We start from the raw sequence: 17,559 nt of genomic DNA, 5'->3' as shown, positions 1-17,559 counted from the left end.
TTGAATTAACTAAAATGCTTCATGAGAATAAGTTCTTTGAGTATCAACATTGGATCATAATTCCTACTATTCGCTGAAATATTTGGCCTGACTAGAATTGCCGGTTTGGCTTTAACTTATAACTCGAGTAAAGACGAAACACTTTCGTATTTACGTATTTTTATCAATTATTGTTCATTGAACGGGAGTTGGTTTGTTCCCCTTGAAAATTCAACTAATTTCCGATCAATGACAATGATTACATGTTTTAATTTTTCCTTTTACAATTGAAATTTTATTCTTCGTAATGATTTAACTCCAGTCCCCGTTAAAACATTATTAACATTTTGCTTTCAAATTACTTCAAAACATCTTTTAAAATATAACTTACCAGTATGGATTCACTCTTTTAAAATAATTCTACTTTAATTAAACTTAGGAGATAATATAATCAATTAATCAATACTGTTTAGGAAATAAATTATTATTAACTAACTTTGCAGCAATTGCGCAAGTAATAATAACTTGTATTCGCACTATATGGATTTAAGATCATACAACATTATATATATAGTATACATACATATATATATATATATATATATATATATGTGTGTGTGTGTGTGTGTGTGTGTGTGTGTGTGTGTGTGTGTGATGTACCAGATTTTGTCCAGAATAAAAGATTGGTGAAGAATCATAAAATGTAGTCGTAGCTTAAATTATCAGACGATAAGTTTAAAAAACAGGAACCATTTATTATTATTCAGGAGAAATAGCAGTTACAAAATCAAATATCCGGAGTAAATAGAAAGAATTACTAATAACTTTTTGTATGAAGTTTACTGCATCGTGACATTTAAGAAAAAGCCCCGATATTCTTTTGCGAGTCCTTTTATAGTCTCTGGAAAGGCGGAGCTTCCAAGAAATGACGTCAGCCATTCCGGTTCGCTTTAAATATTTCCAGAACATTCTTGTACGTGTAGAAAAGGTGGGAAAAACAACTTGACTACGGATTTAATTCCACGTACTTTCAAATAAGAGAACGTCGCCATTAGAAATGAAAAGAACATACAGTTAGAATTTTAAATGTATTCTTGACTATGGAATTTTATTATTACAAATATATACATATATATATATTGTATACATATATATATTAATGTATATGTATATATATATATATATATATTTATATATATATATTCATATATATTAATATAAATTGAGTAATTGAAGAGTTAGGTTTGGAGGTAAATTTCCCTTGATAAGTCTATCTCCTGCCAGCTTAGCAATTATTCACTTATGAAATTAAATTTGGTCTTAAAAATTCCCTAAAATAATTTTTGAGATTACTGTTTTGGAATATTATATTTTTAACGGTTTTAGATACGTGCACTTAACTTACATATGCTCTTAGAATTAAAATGGTATTGTAAATTAGTTCGCAGCAATAATTTATTTTATTTTATTTTTTTGCCATTAAAACTTCTTTATTAAATTTTAAATTTAGATTAGCTTTATGCGAATAAAGAATATTTGTTAAATTCATATATATATATGTATGTATGTATGAGTGGTGCTGCAGATTACAACAAAAAAGGGTGTTGCGTGTTTTAGCAGTCTCATATACAAAATTTCAACGTTCTACGTACACTCGTTCTTGAGTTATGCAAGATACAAACATACGTACAGATATCAAGAAAAAATCTCGTCTGAGTCGATTTTAAATCCATTTTACAAATATTTTTGGATAAAACTATCCTTTATTGTATCGTAGGTAGAGATGTCACACAAAAACATAGTTTAAATGGTTTTCAGAGTGACTGAAATAGATAGATTGGTTGAAATATGATACTCGAAATTTTTCGCGATTACAATGCTTTTTTTTTTTTTAGTTCTTACAAGGAAGTGAAAAAAAAATTTATGTTAAACTGCGTCGAAAATTTTGAATTAATTTCGACATAAGGTATTTTGAAATAAATAATTACAGTCTGATTTGTTGTAAAGAGAGAAAAAAAAACAGTATCGTTTGCTTAATGTTCTTTTCACGAGTAAAAGTATTTAAAAATTTATAATTACTGCAAGTTCCTTTTCCCTTCAAAAAAGCTTAGTCATCATTTGAATAAATTTGCGTCAGCATTTGAATAAATGTAAAAATTATGAACAGCCATTTAATGTTTTCTACGTTTAATTAATTTTTTTTTTCATATTCTTTTTCTTCTACTCATCAGGATTATCTTTTGAAGAGAAAGTAGAATAAACTATTTAACATATTGTATTGGACTTTGCGAAGAATGTAATATAAATTATATGAGCACAAAGTATTGTAAAATTCTCTCTTAACAAAATAATGAGTTGTCAATTTTAAATACGAAAACAAGAAAACGCTCATGAATACCTGCACATGATAATTATAGATACCTGCTATTAAACCGCCTCAAAGTCAGAGAGAAAAAAAATAAAATATCAGTATTAATGCACACTGCAAATAACTTCAAGAGGGTAGAATACTCTTTCGCTTGACTGTCTCAAGAAGTTAATTTCGAGCAGTTACCACATGGAAACAATTAATATGTATGTAAGACAAACATAAGGTATTTATAAACTTTTAGAACGGTTATTGAAATAATAAAATGTTGTATTATAATATCCACCGTTTAGCTTAGAACTTGGCTTCTCCTTACGCATGCATAATTCGCCGTTATCGAAAGTCGCCGTGATTATGCAGTTTTTCATCTCTTCTGTATGTGTTTCAGATTTTAAATTACGTCCAAAGGGGCGTTTTTTTAACGTTCCGTGTGTTACCTTTATTTATTAAATATTATGTTATTTGAACTTAAACCACAAAATTTATTTGAATAGCAATGTCGCAAAATAATTTTAAAATAAGCCTATCCTTAGAATTTCCGATACACAGTTCAACGCGCTAGAGATAAAAAGGTCCCCCCCCCCCCCGCCGTAGAGTGTTGTCATTGCTCGCTTTTAAATCGTTGAGTATATTAATCAAACATTCGTTAAAATGTTACGAAATATGAAATCGATAATAAAACAAATTCTAAATTTCAAATTTGGTCTTCCACATGCCGATATTCGTAGGAGGATTACGTCAATCAAAATTCGATGGCTCTAGGTACCGTTGTTTTATCACAATGCGAGAAATATGCCTACGTTTATGCAGATTTTTCATTATTTAATTTCTTCAAATATAATGCAGGACTCTAACATTTTGTGGCAACAGTTTCAAAAGTGAACCGACATTTATAGGAGTCCGACGTAAAATGCCAAAACGAAAGTAATAGTCCTTCGGGACTCAAATCCCTTTGGACAAAAATATGCTGTTGGTGGTTTGGATTAACGCGACTCAGTTAAAAAAAAAAAAAAAAAAGATTCGGTGTCGGAAGCTATCATTTGCGCTAAAGCTAAGAATATTTACTTTGTACCTTCTCCAAAAAGCACCAGGTAATAAGGTCGACGGAAGATGAGATGCTAATGAAATTTTTTGAGGGTGCGAAAGGGATTAACTGGATTTCCACTATTTTCGTTGGGGAAGTTTGTTTCTAGATACGAGAAAATCGCTATATGAACTCAATGCTGGAACAAATTAATCTTGTAGCTTGAGATCCACTGCATTAATAAAGCCTCTTAATAAGCATCCGAAATGAATTTACTTCCGTATTGTGTAATTCTTGTATTCGTATTGTGCATACTCAGAGCGCACCTGTAATAAACTAAAAAAAAGTCAGTTTTTATATGAAAATGGAAAGGTATAATCGTAAAAGCATGCTGCGAGCATGCTTAGTGTATAATCATAAAAGCAGTTAAATTTGCGTAAAATAAACCACGTAAAATTTGCGTTAAGATCTCCAAGCTACGAATGCCTTTAACTGTTTTAGAAAACTTTAAAAGATGATATAATTTTTAGTTACATTATTTATTTTGTTCTTTTATTAAAACAATATTGAAATTACTATATAATTGTCTCCCATATATTAAACTATACTGAAAAATTTTAGTCTCATGTGATTTTTATAATGATGATTACAGTAATTGAAATTTATGTAAAATATCAGGATTAAGGTTTCAATTCATATTTATTATTATTATTACTATTATTAAAATATGAAAATAATTAGTGTATGATATTCAAAGTCTACTGAAAAATACATTTTTTGAGGGCAGGGGATATTTTTCCTTCTTCTTGTTCGAAAGACAAAAAATGAAAAAGTTCAACAGATACTCTGAATCATATAATTTTTAAAGCTTTTTAGAATTCGTATGTTTGTAAAACTAACGAATGAAAAGTACTATGGTAATTTTTTTGGTAATTTTTATCCGTACATTTGGTTTCGTATAACTTTTTTGAAAATAATGTGCGTAAATTATGATAAGCGTCGACAATGTTTTAAAACTATTTTTACCCACATAACTTTCGTAAAAATAAACGTGAAAAAAAAAAAAAAAGAAAAAAATGAAAAAAAAAAACAGCTTATTATTTCACCCAAATTATGTGAATATTTTAGAGGCCTGGTACCTGCGATAATACAGTTTCATTTTTCCTCCCTAATCTAGTTTACTTTTTTAGAAGATCTATATGATCAGACGTTTAATGCTTCAATTTGAAACATTGTTAAACTACTTTTGTTAGGTTTACATTCATGCACGAAATCTGTGAAATAAACCTATGAACTGTGAAATAAACCTCTGAGTGGTTTCAGACAAATTTAGCCTTTCTGTTTATTTGACTTAGAGAATAGAAATTTTTAGTGCTTGTTATAAGCTTTAACCATATGTTGATTTATGAAGGAAAGGGATATAAAAATCTGCAAATAAATTGTTTCACGTATATCCTTAATAATGTCAACAATAAATGAGAATAACAAAGAGAGCTTACATAAGTCTAATAATTACTCAGATTTCTCTTCTTCAATATTCAGAGGCACTTAAGCATTATATCTAATATTTCAATAAATTTATTAGACCAAGAACCAGGCAATAATTTAATTAGTCACACAGTACGAGGGAGCTATGTGTGAAAGTATAAGGAGTTTTATGAAGAACATTCCATGCCGAATTAATGTTTCAAGGTGGAAAATTAAGAAATTAATCATCCCATTCATTTTTCATTGAAAAAGAGTATAGTGTTACTATGGTATGTTTACAATTATGAAGCCAAATTGTACACTTTTAAAGGAGCAAAACTACCATGATATTCAAATGAAATCAGTCATATAATTGAAATAGATATTATGATATTAATCAGCTAAATACTATATCGCTATAGTGAAGTAATAAATTAGGAACAATAGCAGAAATATGCTTCATTGTAATCTGTTCAGAATCAAATCGTTATGGCGATTGTTTGCTGCAACTTTATTAATAATGCGTTTCTCATAATACTTGATAATATTGATAAATTAATCTTATGCAGGTAATCCCTTGCAATTATTTGTGCTTGCATATTTCTTCAATTATCATAACTAGTAAATGATGATCTTTACAATGCGAGTTTAAATTCTTGCTGTAAACTCATTAAATTCCAATTCTCTCAAAGCTCAAATGAAAAGTTCTTCAGCAATTTTTATTTCATGGAATTCTTTTTTTACTTCAGTATATGAATATACTTAACAGTGAATGTATTAATGACCTATAGTGTATTGGGATTGGTTTAAGGTCTTCTCGTGATACTGTTTTGCCTTAATAAGTCCTTAAACACACATATTAAAAAGGAAAATATTCTCCGACGAATTATTTTAGAGACATAAATATAAAACGTATAATCATAAACCAACTTAACATTTTAGCTCTAAAGAAATTAACCACGAAATAATTTTCCATATATGCCTACCTTAAATTAGAAATATTTCAAATTAAAAAAAGTTTAAAGTTAGACGAATAAAAACTCTAGTGTAAAAAATTTTTAAAATTAAGGCAAAATATAGATGGCAAATATTTCAAAAAAAGCAGTCCCTAAATTATAGAATCGTAATGAAATATGAAAAATAACATTACATTCATTGAAAAAATGACAAAACATAATTATGTTGCATTATTTCTTATTCCTCAAAACACGCCTTTTTAACGACTTAGTTTTCTGAGCATTTATCAGTACTAAATTATGGTTTATAATGTAATTTTCTTAAAGAAAACTTTATGAAATTTACTATACATTTCTATAAAATAAGTGAGAAAAGCTGTGTTGTATATAGCTGAGAATTTCTGGTTTAAGCATTTAGTTCGTTAACACGCCTGTGTCCTATTCTTTCAATGTAATAAATACTAAACTTAAACAATATATCATTTTTTTTAATTGAAAATTTTAAATCCTTGTGCACCACATAGCATTACACAAGGCTTACATAGGTAAGTAAAAAAAAAAAAAAAAAAAATACAACAACACAACACAAAATAAAATAAACTTACAAATTCACAGATGATACGTAAGAGATAAATTTACAGAAAAAGAGAAAGACATTTTATGTTGAACAAAAACATGAAGAGGGGGAGGAAATGTAATATTCACAGAGTTTAACTTAGAAAGGAGTTCCTTTCGTCCTTCCTTGAGCTTTGAACAATAGAACAACAAATGTTCGACATTTTTCACTCCCCCGAAACTGCATGAACACAAGTCTGTGTTAGATAATCTAAATCTCTTCAGATATGAATTGAATTTACCATGTCCAGTTAGAAATTGAGTAACTTCAAAATTGCAGAAAAAGTGTTTATTATTCAGTCTGTGAGGAATGGAAGGAAAATATAGTTTAGTCAAAGAGGCAGTAGTAGAATTCCTGTATAGTTCATTCCACTCGAGTATTGTATCATCCCTACTTTTGTTCTTGTAAAATGACTTAGGAAGTATCATTGGAGTAATTACTTGAAGATGTGTAGCTTGTTTTGCCAACCAATCAGCCCGTTCATTTCCTAGATTGCCAGTGTGGCCACGTACATGAGAAAAGATAACATCAACACCTTTATTATTAAGGTCTTTAAGAAGAGCATGGGAAGTCACAATTAATTTATTATATGAGAAGATATTCCTAAGTCACTATTAAGAAAATGTTACCAAAGTTTGCATCAGATAAATCTAATTACACCTCATACTTAAAATGCAAATTGGCATTAGTCATTTTAATATTCTTTCAGAATAAATGCATAACTTTAAGTTACGCATTTAAAACAAAAAGAAATAGGCTGCAATTTCAAAAATGAGAATATTTTGTACCAAAATATTTGTTCTGCTTCCATTACAATTCAAGACTTAGAAACAAATTTAATTAAACTTCCCTTGTTCTAAATTCTGCTTGCAAATAATTCGAAGTTCATTAAGTACGTAGCATTTTAAATATGAAAAATTACTGGTATGCTATTTCAGATAAAGTCCGAGTCTGTGTCAGTTGAGATACCTATATTAGAACAATGGTATATATGAATCTAACTGATATAATATATAAATGTAACTGTGCTATACAGGGTGATACGAAATTGCTTTTACAAATGAAGAGGGATGATAGTACTCATCCAGACGAGCAATAATTACCATAGAACGTAGGCTCGCATTCCACTCTGAGAGGTAGAGAAGAGGAATATTAGAATTCTAACCTGAACTTAAAACAGTGTTGGGGGGAGCGAATGAACGAGACCAAGAGCTGCGCAATCAGTTTAGCAAAAAACTCACAAAGAGTGCACAAAACGGATAAAACCGGAAACTTGGCGTTCGAGTGATAATTCGAGCCCATACTTTGATGGCAAACACTCAGATGCACATCTTTGGTTCACAAGGTCTCAACTTTGCAAACGATTGCAACAAATTAATTATTTAATTAAGGGCTGAATTTTATCAACTAACTCCAACTTCAGCCGTATGCCGAGATTAGAATGACAAATTCTTGCTGTATTTCGGGTGTCAGAACTTCGTGTCCCATAGAAGGGCGCTTTAAGTAGGATGAGCTTAGTACAGTAAGTCCAGGATAACAGAATGGAAGATGGCGAAGGGGGAAAAACTGCTATCTTGATAATATCAAACCCCTATCTTGTGTTGTGATTTCTTATCTTTATTTGCTAGAGGTAGAAATGATGCCATTTGATATCTTCACTGCTCTTTGTGTCTTAATGGAAGGGAGAGGAGGAAATTGCTGTGATTCGAAAACTATTTCGGGCAGTTCGGTATTTCATAACATACATGTTTAGCGAAGGCTTTGTTATGTTAGCGAAGGATTTCAAAAAGATAAACCCCACAGCGAAACATGTGATACACTGAACAACTCTCTGCCGGATAAGGTTTAAACGATATGTAAACATATGACGTCATCAGACACCAAAAGTAACTGTTGTCAAAAGCCGCACAAAATTTCTTGATCACATGAAAAAATCACGTGTTAAAAATCGAGTTAAAAAACGAGTTAAAAATCACGTGATAGATAATTTTCGTGTATTAATGCCATATTTGACGCATATTTTATTTGTGACGAAATATGTATAACTTTAAACAAGAAAAATGTATTATATCGTACGAACTAGAATACTGCGCTTTACATGTTTGTGATGCTAAACGGTACCGGCATTCAAAAATAGATAAACCAATGCCTGCATCTTTAAAGATTTATAAAGTTTGCAAAAAGAAATTGCTTTCATATAAGAGATTATGCTCCCCTCATATTTTTAATTTGTATTCGATTTTTAACGCATTTTCATTAGTTAAAGATAAACAAATAAGAAATCAAGCATTGATCTAAGAAAGGAGCGCAAGATTCAACAGCAATGAGAAAATTCTTGATCGTATTTTATGTTTCGGTCATGCTAAAAATTAATTTTTTTTCTCTTTCGCACTCCTCGAATCTTTATGTACCATACGTGCACCAGGCAAAAGTTTGCAGTGATTTCAGTGAAGTAATAATTGATACCCTGTGTTTCGATTTTCTCTTCACCACAAATTGCTGTTGTTTGAGCAATTGCTAAAATATTTAAACAGGTTCTGCATTGTTTTTTTTTATATGTGAATGTACTTCATGAGATACAGAGATTTAGGAAAACAATACTTACTTATTTCATGCCAATTGTTTTTATGAAGAAATGTCTGTGATGTTAATATGTGAAAGAAATATATTATAAACTACCTATTTTATTTATATTAAAAGCTACGATGACATGCATTTGTACCAGTTTTCATCTAACATCATTTTTTATAGTGAACAGTATCTCTATGCTTATATTTTACATGTTTTCAAACTCCTTACCATGAGAACTTTGTTATGCACTGATGAATAATTTCCTATGCATGAGAAGAATCTTGATGAAATGTCAATTCATGCAACATTTTCATATAGATATTCTTTTTCGTTCATGAAATTTTTTATTTGAATCTAGGAAAGTGCACGAAAGTTATCTGCATGAGAGATGGATGTCTTTGTGGAGGATTTTCTAAAGGAAACTAGCTCTTATTCACTTAAAAGGAAAATCAACTATGTAGGCTTTTGCTTTACAGTGTGTTCGAATCCAACTCGAAATACTAGTATTTAGCCGTCTTAAACACTCGACCAAGGGGTGGGCTGTTTCATAGTTTCAAATGGCCACTGGAACTTCGTCGATAAATTACATGTAGAGTAAGTACAGTAATTCTCCCGAACATTTCTTTCGAGAAGAAAAGGTTTATATACGAAAAACAAAATAGCAAAAACAAAAAAAAAAAAAAAAATATAAAGCGTTTTTGAAGATTATGAGCTGTTTAAAAGTAGAATATTTAAAATTTTCTAAGGCAAAACGAAGCCTGCACGTAGAAAATTAAAACTTAAAAAGAAAATTCTCTATTCCATAAACAAACGCACAAAAGGGAAGAGGACAGAGCGCGTGGCACAAGACAATTTAAAATTAAGAAAGGAAGGTCTGCATTTCCAGGCATTCTTCTGCAACTTCCTGTGAGATGGTACATGAATTATGGAACCTGCATTATAAGAAATACTAGGACGCCTTTACACGTTGGAGAATGACTGGAAAGTTTCAGGAGGGCCATAGTTCAACATCTGTCGTTCAAGAGTTTAGAAATGATATAAGTGTTGTTTAACGAGCCTGCAAAGCCTGGAAGAAAGATTGTTTATTGTCTGCACTGAATATAACGGCGATTGATGATTTTGCAATCACCACAAGCAACATCAAGCAAAATTATACCCGCTTAAGCGAGTATAGTTGATTTTGCTTGTGGGGCGATAGATGATTTTGCTTGTAGGGTGATAGATTTTTTTTTTTTTGCTTGTGGGGCGATAGATCGCCCCACAAGCAAAAAGTGATCGAAAGCAGTTAGCGGGCAGCACTCCTCAGCAGTTGCCTATGACAACTGTACGACAATTGTCCCAATTCATTGTGAGCAGAGGTCTCTTTAAACGTGGCCAATTTGCTCGTCATCCTGAATGCTATATGCCATTGACAGCAGCCTATCGGCGGGAACCGTTTACCAGTGGTGCAGAGAATATGAAGACTGAGCACCTCATCAAAGATATCACTCGCCTTTACCGATGAGAGTCGTTTCTAATAAATTGTTCTCGGCACAATTTGCTATAGATGAGGGTAAGGAAACACAGTTATCCCAATAACATCAAAGAGATAAAGACAACTGAAGTAGTCTTGGCTTGCTTGAAGAGGGAGACATTATGATGAAAGCACGTATGGAACTCCATATTTTAGGCAAATGTTCACTTACAGGAGATCCTTACTACGATGAAGTTACCCTCTTTCATGTTTGTCTTTCGCGGGGAACCATTAGCCCGACATCGTTTTTATGAATGTCGATGCATGGCCGCACAAGATTCACGCTGTTGAGGAGCTCCTTAAAAGTGAATATATCCACGGGATAAACAAGCCACTGTCCGCAGAATGATTTGAAAAAACTCCGCAGAAAAACCTTACAGAACAATTTGACCAGCAAGTTGTGATTTAAATCCATTGGATACTTTATGAACATGGAGAGTCCCGGGGGCATGATCGCACCCTCTGGAGAACTCCAGATAGCTAAAATAGATGCTCTTTGAAGAGTAGGAACTATAGAAATGTGAAAAACCTAATGTTGAGTATCGATAGACGGAACGACGCATTCACTGCAGTTAGGGGAAGTCATATCCCTTACTACGATTCTTAGGTTTGTTGTTCTCTCTCTTGGCCGAGCAACTTTTTGTAACAATACCATTATGTCAATAAAGCCTTTTTCCTTTTCGTACAGTCGTCGGTTTTAAGAAACAAGACCATGCTGCTTTCTCATGATGTCACCATGAGGAGTGCGAAAAAACCTGTCCGTTCCGTTGGAATTGTGTCATTTCACAGAGCCGTCACTTATGAGTTAAATCAAATTTTATGTTAATCCGATGTAACAAAAATTTGAGATTATTAAATACGTGATACTATCTCAACATTTATTATACATTGTGCTTTAAAATTTCAGATATTTAAGCTTATTTTTCTTAATGATTGATAAAAATTTTCACCTGGGTGATCAATAATTATTTATTTTAATATTATTATATTTTTCATAGTCTGGCTAAACTTTTCAATACTTTATAAAGAGGAAATATTAAGCTCGAAAATTACAAAAACATTTCACGTTATTTTTCATGTACATATAAACATAAAAACTGGGAATAAAACGAGCATTTTGCAGGAAACAACTTTTTTTGCTTAGTCATTTTTAATTATGTGTGTTATTTTCTTCAATATTGCAAAATAAAAAAAAAATAAATTTATAAAATTAAAGAATGAGCTTTTTTGGTTATTTAATAAATTTTTAACTATATACACTTTAGTTTTTTTTTTTTTTTTTTTTTTTTTTTTTTTTATAAAACGGAATTTAGAGTTGGTAATAATTTTCTAACTATATGCTATATTTCTAACTATATATTTAGGTTCAGAACAGAATTTAAGACAGAATTTAAAGCTTGAAGCTTGAAATAATTTTCTAACTATATGCTACTTTGGTTCAGTTTCTTAAAACAAAATTTAGAGCTGGGAATAATTTTCTTACTATGTGTCATTTATGTTCAGTTTCTTAAAACATAATTTGCAGATGGTAGTAATTTTCTAACGGTATGGCATTTAAGTTCAGTTTCATAAAACGGAATTTAAACTTGCTATTAATTTTCTAACTATACGCTATTTAGGTTCAGAATCTTAAAACAAAATTTAGAACTGGGAATAATTTTCTGACTATATGCTATTTACGTTCAGTTTCTAAAAACAGAATTTACAGATGGTAATAAATTTTGTACCATTTATTTTTTCAGCAGCCATTTATTTTTTTCAGCAGCAAATTTATATGCATATGTGAATGCATATCTTCTTCAACAGAAGAATCGAGTATTTCTCTTTCGTACCATAAGATTATAAATACGTTAAATTTCGCAGTTCCAAATTGGAAATATAGCACTATGTAATAAAAACTAATATATACTTTGCATTTTTGTAGAATCACAAAAGTTAGCAGAGTTTTGAATTGAAAAACAAATTATTAAAATTTTGTTAAAAAATTATTTTTTTACCGAAATCAACTTATTGCGTTACGTACTTTCCTGCCTGTAAAATCCAAGATGCCATCTGGTTACAAAAAATATTAAAAACTGCTCATTTTCTTGCGTGTACGTTTCAATCTAATACACCAGCGAAAAGCTGAAGGTAGAAGAGCCGCAAGCATAAACTATGCTTCCCCGCTGTGCTTAATTTCATGCGTGACATACCATCTGGTGCTCATTCTCTAGTTATGAAGATATATAACAAGCTACTTCTAAAGTTAATGATGATGTCAAAAGATTTTGCAAAGGGAGCTTTTACGGTAATGCGGAGGAAAGATAGACCGTTAAAACGGAAGTCCCCTTAAGTAGCATGACAGATGGCACGATAATAAGTATTTTTCAACTTTCGCCTAGAACTGTGAAAGGTTAATATCTAATGTCGCCATAATTTTAAAAATCCATGTTTATATATATTCCATATATATATATATATATATATACTAGAAGAATGAATATGAATATAGGTATTGATCCACGATTTCTGGTAATATATTTTACTATTATATATATATATATATAAATTATATATATTATGTAATATATATATATATCTGGTAATATATGTATATTACCAGATATCATGGATTTTATATATACCGACAGACCGACCCACCAATTAACCAATCTACCAACGCACCAACCACTAGGGAATTATTTAGTTTCAGGATATAGAACATAAATTACGGCAGATTTACTTTTCAGGTGTATTTGAATACTTTCTTTTTGACAGTGTGTATTAAAAGTATTTCTCATTTTCAATAAATATCCCTTCTATGAATTGCATTAACTTCTTTACGTTATAAGGTGTCAACGAAGGCTCTGAAGAGTTTTATAATATTATTGTGGAGACTATGTGAGAAGCTATGGCGTAAACTTGTGTGGTGTTATTACATGTATATTAATTTTTTATATAATGGGAGGATATATATATGTATAAAATGTGAGGATTTGGGAATTTGAAAATCCTCATGTCCCAAGGGAGTTGAAGCGGAACAGCCGGAAAATAAATATTTGTCGTGCGATGCTGCATAAGAATATTTTAGGACCAGTTTCTTTCATGAAGAAACAATTACAATTTGCTTGGTACCTCAATAAATTGTTTAATTACAATTGCCCATCCTTATTGCGACTGTCAACTAGAGCAACAATGGTGTGCATGTCAAGGGTGCGTAATTTACGTCACTTGGTACACAAAACTTTGATTTTTGCTTGTGAGAGTACGACAGTTACCAGAAGTGTAAGTGCTTCCGTTCCCAAACAATAAGCTGTTAAAGGACTTCGTGGACACTCTGTATTTATAATCAGCCAGTTATAACTCCACACCTGGATATTTTAACAGCGAAAATGTTTAATGATATTCAAATTTTGTTTAACTTCAGCAGGCTGAAAAGCGGTGCAAATGCAAAACAAGTTGGTAGAATTTACAATAACCGCATGGAAAGAAATGTTTTTTCTGTGTATTGTGTGTGTACTGCTGCTGCTACTAATACTATTGCTGCTACTAATACTACTGCTTCTACTAATTTACTGCTGCTACTGCTACTGCTACTTCTAATATTACTGCTCCTGTGCTCCTCCTCCTTCTACTTTCTAAACGTTTTAACAAACATTTAAAGCCGCAATTAATCGTCTGCCTAATTTCTCCTCCTAATTCGAAATTCTTAGTAGGAGGAGAAACTGCGGCTTTAAATGTTTGTTTAAAAAGTTTACAAACAGAGTGGGTGGAGGAGTGCAGCAGGAAGCAGTAGTAGCAGTAGCAACAGCACTAGTTGTAATAGCAGCAGTACATACACAGGAAAAAAAATTCGTTCTATGCCCTGGTTGTCAATTCTACAAGATTGATCTGCATTTGCGCTGCTTTTTAGCCTGATGATGTTAAACAAAATTTAAACATCACTAAACATTTTTTCTGTTAAAATATCTAGGTGCGGAATTAGAACTGGCTGATTTTAAATGCAGAGTCTCCACAAAGTCCATCAACAGCTTATTGTTTGGGAATGGGGAATGGAAGGACTTATACTTCTGGTATCTGTCATGCTTTCACAAGTAAGAACCAAAGTTTTGTGTACCAAGTGACGTACATTACATAGCCTCGACATGTGCACCGTTGATTGCTCTACTTGACAGTCCTCTAATGATGGGCAAATGTAGTTAAACTGTAAGGTATTTCTCCCGCCTTCCTAACGTGTCTTCGTGGTGTTGTGTTCAGCATACTGAGCTGGTATTCAGAGGTCCATGGTTCGGTTCCCGGGGATGGCGATTGCTAATTTTTCATCTATATAGCTTTTCTAATTAACCTAATGTCTCTACAGTGGCGCCCGAACTGAAAGGGTGTTGGATGAGGATTCTTCGCACCCGGGTTTGGCGATTGGGTCCCTAATTTAATTGAACAATTAAAAAAATCATAATGAATTATTTCGGTTTCTGAGAAAATTTTAAAATATGGAAAAAGAAGTACTTCAAAAAAATGCAGCTGAATTAGAAATTTCTCTAACAGATTCGTAGTTAACAGAAAATGATATACCGAAGGTGAAAAAAGCTGATATAGCTGGAAAAATGTTAGTTGATAGAAATGGGAGCTTTGAAATCTATTTTTCCTTCAGAATTTTTTGAAAATCCGTTTAAAATGTTCATATTTTTGTCGGATAGGGATAGAGCAAAGGCATTTTCAAACTTGTTTATTGTTCTCCGAATATTCTTAACAATTCTAGTAAGCGTTGCTTCTGAAGAGAGATCCTTTTCCAGGCAAAAATTAATAAAAAACTGTCTGAGATCGACAGTTAATCAGGAGAGATTAAATAATTTAGCAATTATGTCGATTGAAAGTGAACACGCAAGGAAATTAGATTTTCAAACAATTTTAGAAGAATTTTCAGAACGAAAACTTAGAAATATGTAAATTCATGTATTCATATTCGGTGATGTAAATTTATATTCAATAAATGTTTCTGTATTTTGAACATTTTTATTTTTTAAAATGTAGAAGTTTACCTGTCTGATGATCCATGGCATTTGATATATTTATATATTTATACTGAATTTGAATTTTATTAAGTATTTAATATATAGAAAGGGTCCTTCAAAAGGAAACCCATTCGGGCCCTGCACCTATTCGATGCGGGCCTGCCCCTAAAAGAAGGAATCGAGTCGCTCTTTGAAGGGGGAAGTGTATAGGGTGTTCTCCAGCCTTACTGCGCGCTGCGCCGTTGTTCTAGGGGTCCGTGGTTCGGTTCCCAGCGGGGTCGGTTGCTAGTTTTTCATCTCTCTTGCTTCCAAAAAACTCCTAATGTTTCTACAGTGGCGCCCGAACTAAAAGGGTTGTGGATGATGACTATCCAAACCCAGGATTTGGGGATTGGGTCCCTTAAAAACCACAGTCGCCCCATAAGAGGGGGAGTATGTAAGGTATTTCTCCCCTTTCCTACCGTGCCTTCGTAGTGTAATGGTCAGCACAGTGAGCCGGTATTCAGAGATCCGTGTTTCGATTTCTGAAGGCGGCTGCTAATCTTTCATCTCTCGGGCTTCCAAAAAAATATCTATTGTCTATACAAAACAATTTTTCGACGTACCCACCAAACTGTAATTGTTTCTTCATGAAAGAAAAGTGATCCTAAAATCTTCTCAAGCAGCCTCACACACCAAACGAAACCAACATTTAAAGAACAGCCATTTAAAACGGCAGTTCTTCCTCCTCCTCCGCCTAGCAATTTCGAGCTTTGAAGTGCAGTGTAATAGGTCTAATGCATGTTTAAATCCTTCGGAAAGTTATAACGCAATTTTGTAGAAGCAGGATCGTTTTCTGTTCGCCCTGGAAGAGAAAGAAACCATGTTCCTTCAGAGAGAGTAAAGGAGGTTGCACTTCAAGTCGTAGATGACAGAGCTACAAAATTTCAGGCTTGAAATCCTTTCCAAAATTTCACGATTTTCTGATCGCTGCAATCGCTTAGCTTGTAGAGATATTAGGTTGTTTTTAAAGCTGGAGTGATGAAAAATGAGCAACGCCCTCGCCGGGAATCGAGCCATGGAGCTCTGGAAGACGCGCACAGCGTGCAGACCACTACACTACGAAGGCATGCTAAGAAGGCTGGAGAAATACCTTCTAAGCTTGAAGCATGGTTCTTTAATTACAGACATCCTCTGCTATAATTTGGGAGAGTATAACAGTACTTTGTTGAATCTAATACAGGAGAATGTTAAAATGTTGCAGTTAATATTTGCCTTCAGATTTTCTTATGCTGAAAACTGTTCTTGATGATTTTTCAGTATCAAAGAGCGAAATAATAACAATATTCCTTCCATTTTTGAAAAACAACTGAAACTTAAAAACATGACCTTGAAAAATGTTTGCTAAAAGTATATAGGTTTCATTTTAAAAACATTTCCGACGCTTATGATACTAAAAACCTTATATCTCATATTATTCGCATTATAATTTAGAGAAAGTAGACAACATACAATATTCGGAATTTAAAAATATTTTCTTTAGTCGCTGTATAAGCTCGTGACAAAATAAGCAGTCGCAGTATAATCCCACGAAGAATGTGTGGCAAGCGAGATACTTCCTTCAAGTGAAAATTTTAAAGAGAGGAGAAAATTAAAACTTACGAAATAATACATTAATGTAAAATTTTAAAAAAATTACAAGAGTTCATATTTTAATGATAGCCCAAAAAGGATCTTCTAAATTACAATATGGTTTATCAGCTGGGAATATCGACAGAGATGATACATGTGGAATAGTTAAATATTTCATACGATATTAGAAGAATATGCATTTGGACTATAATTGGAATATTATATATCTTCTGTCTATTTAAAACGTGAAAAACATGTAATATAATTCTTTAAAAAATTTTAATATATTTAAGTATTCTCTAAATAAAATTAAATAGATACATCATGAATGATTGAATTTTTATCTAAATCAATTAGATTAAAAAATAAGAAAATGTATTTTTACCTATTTCTTTTGAATGGTTTACTTTATTGCAATCGAAATTTCTTCTCGAGACTAACAGCCCTCTCATACTAAAACATA

This window comes from Stegodyphus dumicola, chromosome 9, assembly GCF_044657685.1.
Source record: "Stegodyphus dumicola isolate Sdum_Otavi_A_Nest chromosome 9, ASM4465768v1".
Taxonomy (NCBI): Eukaryota; Metazoa; Arthropoda; class Arachnida; order Araneae; family Eresidae; genus Stegodyphus; species Stegodyphus dumicola.
Note: the sequence above shows the minus strand (reverse complement) of the source record.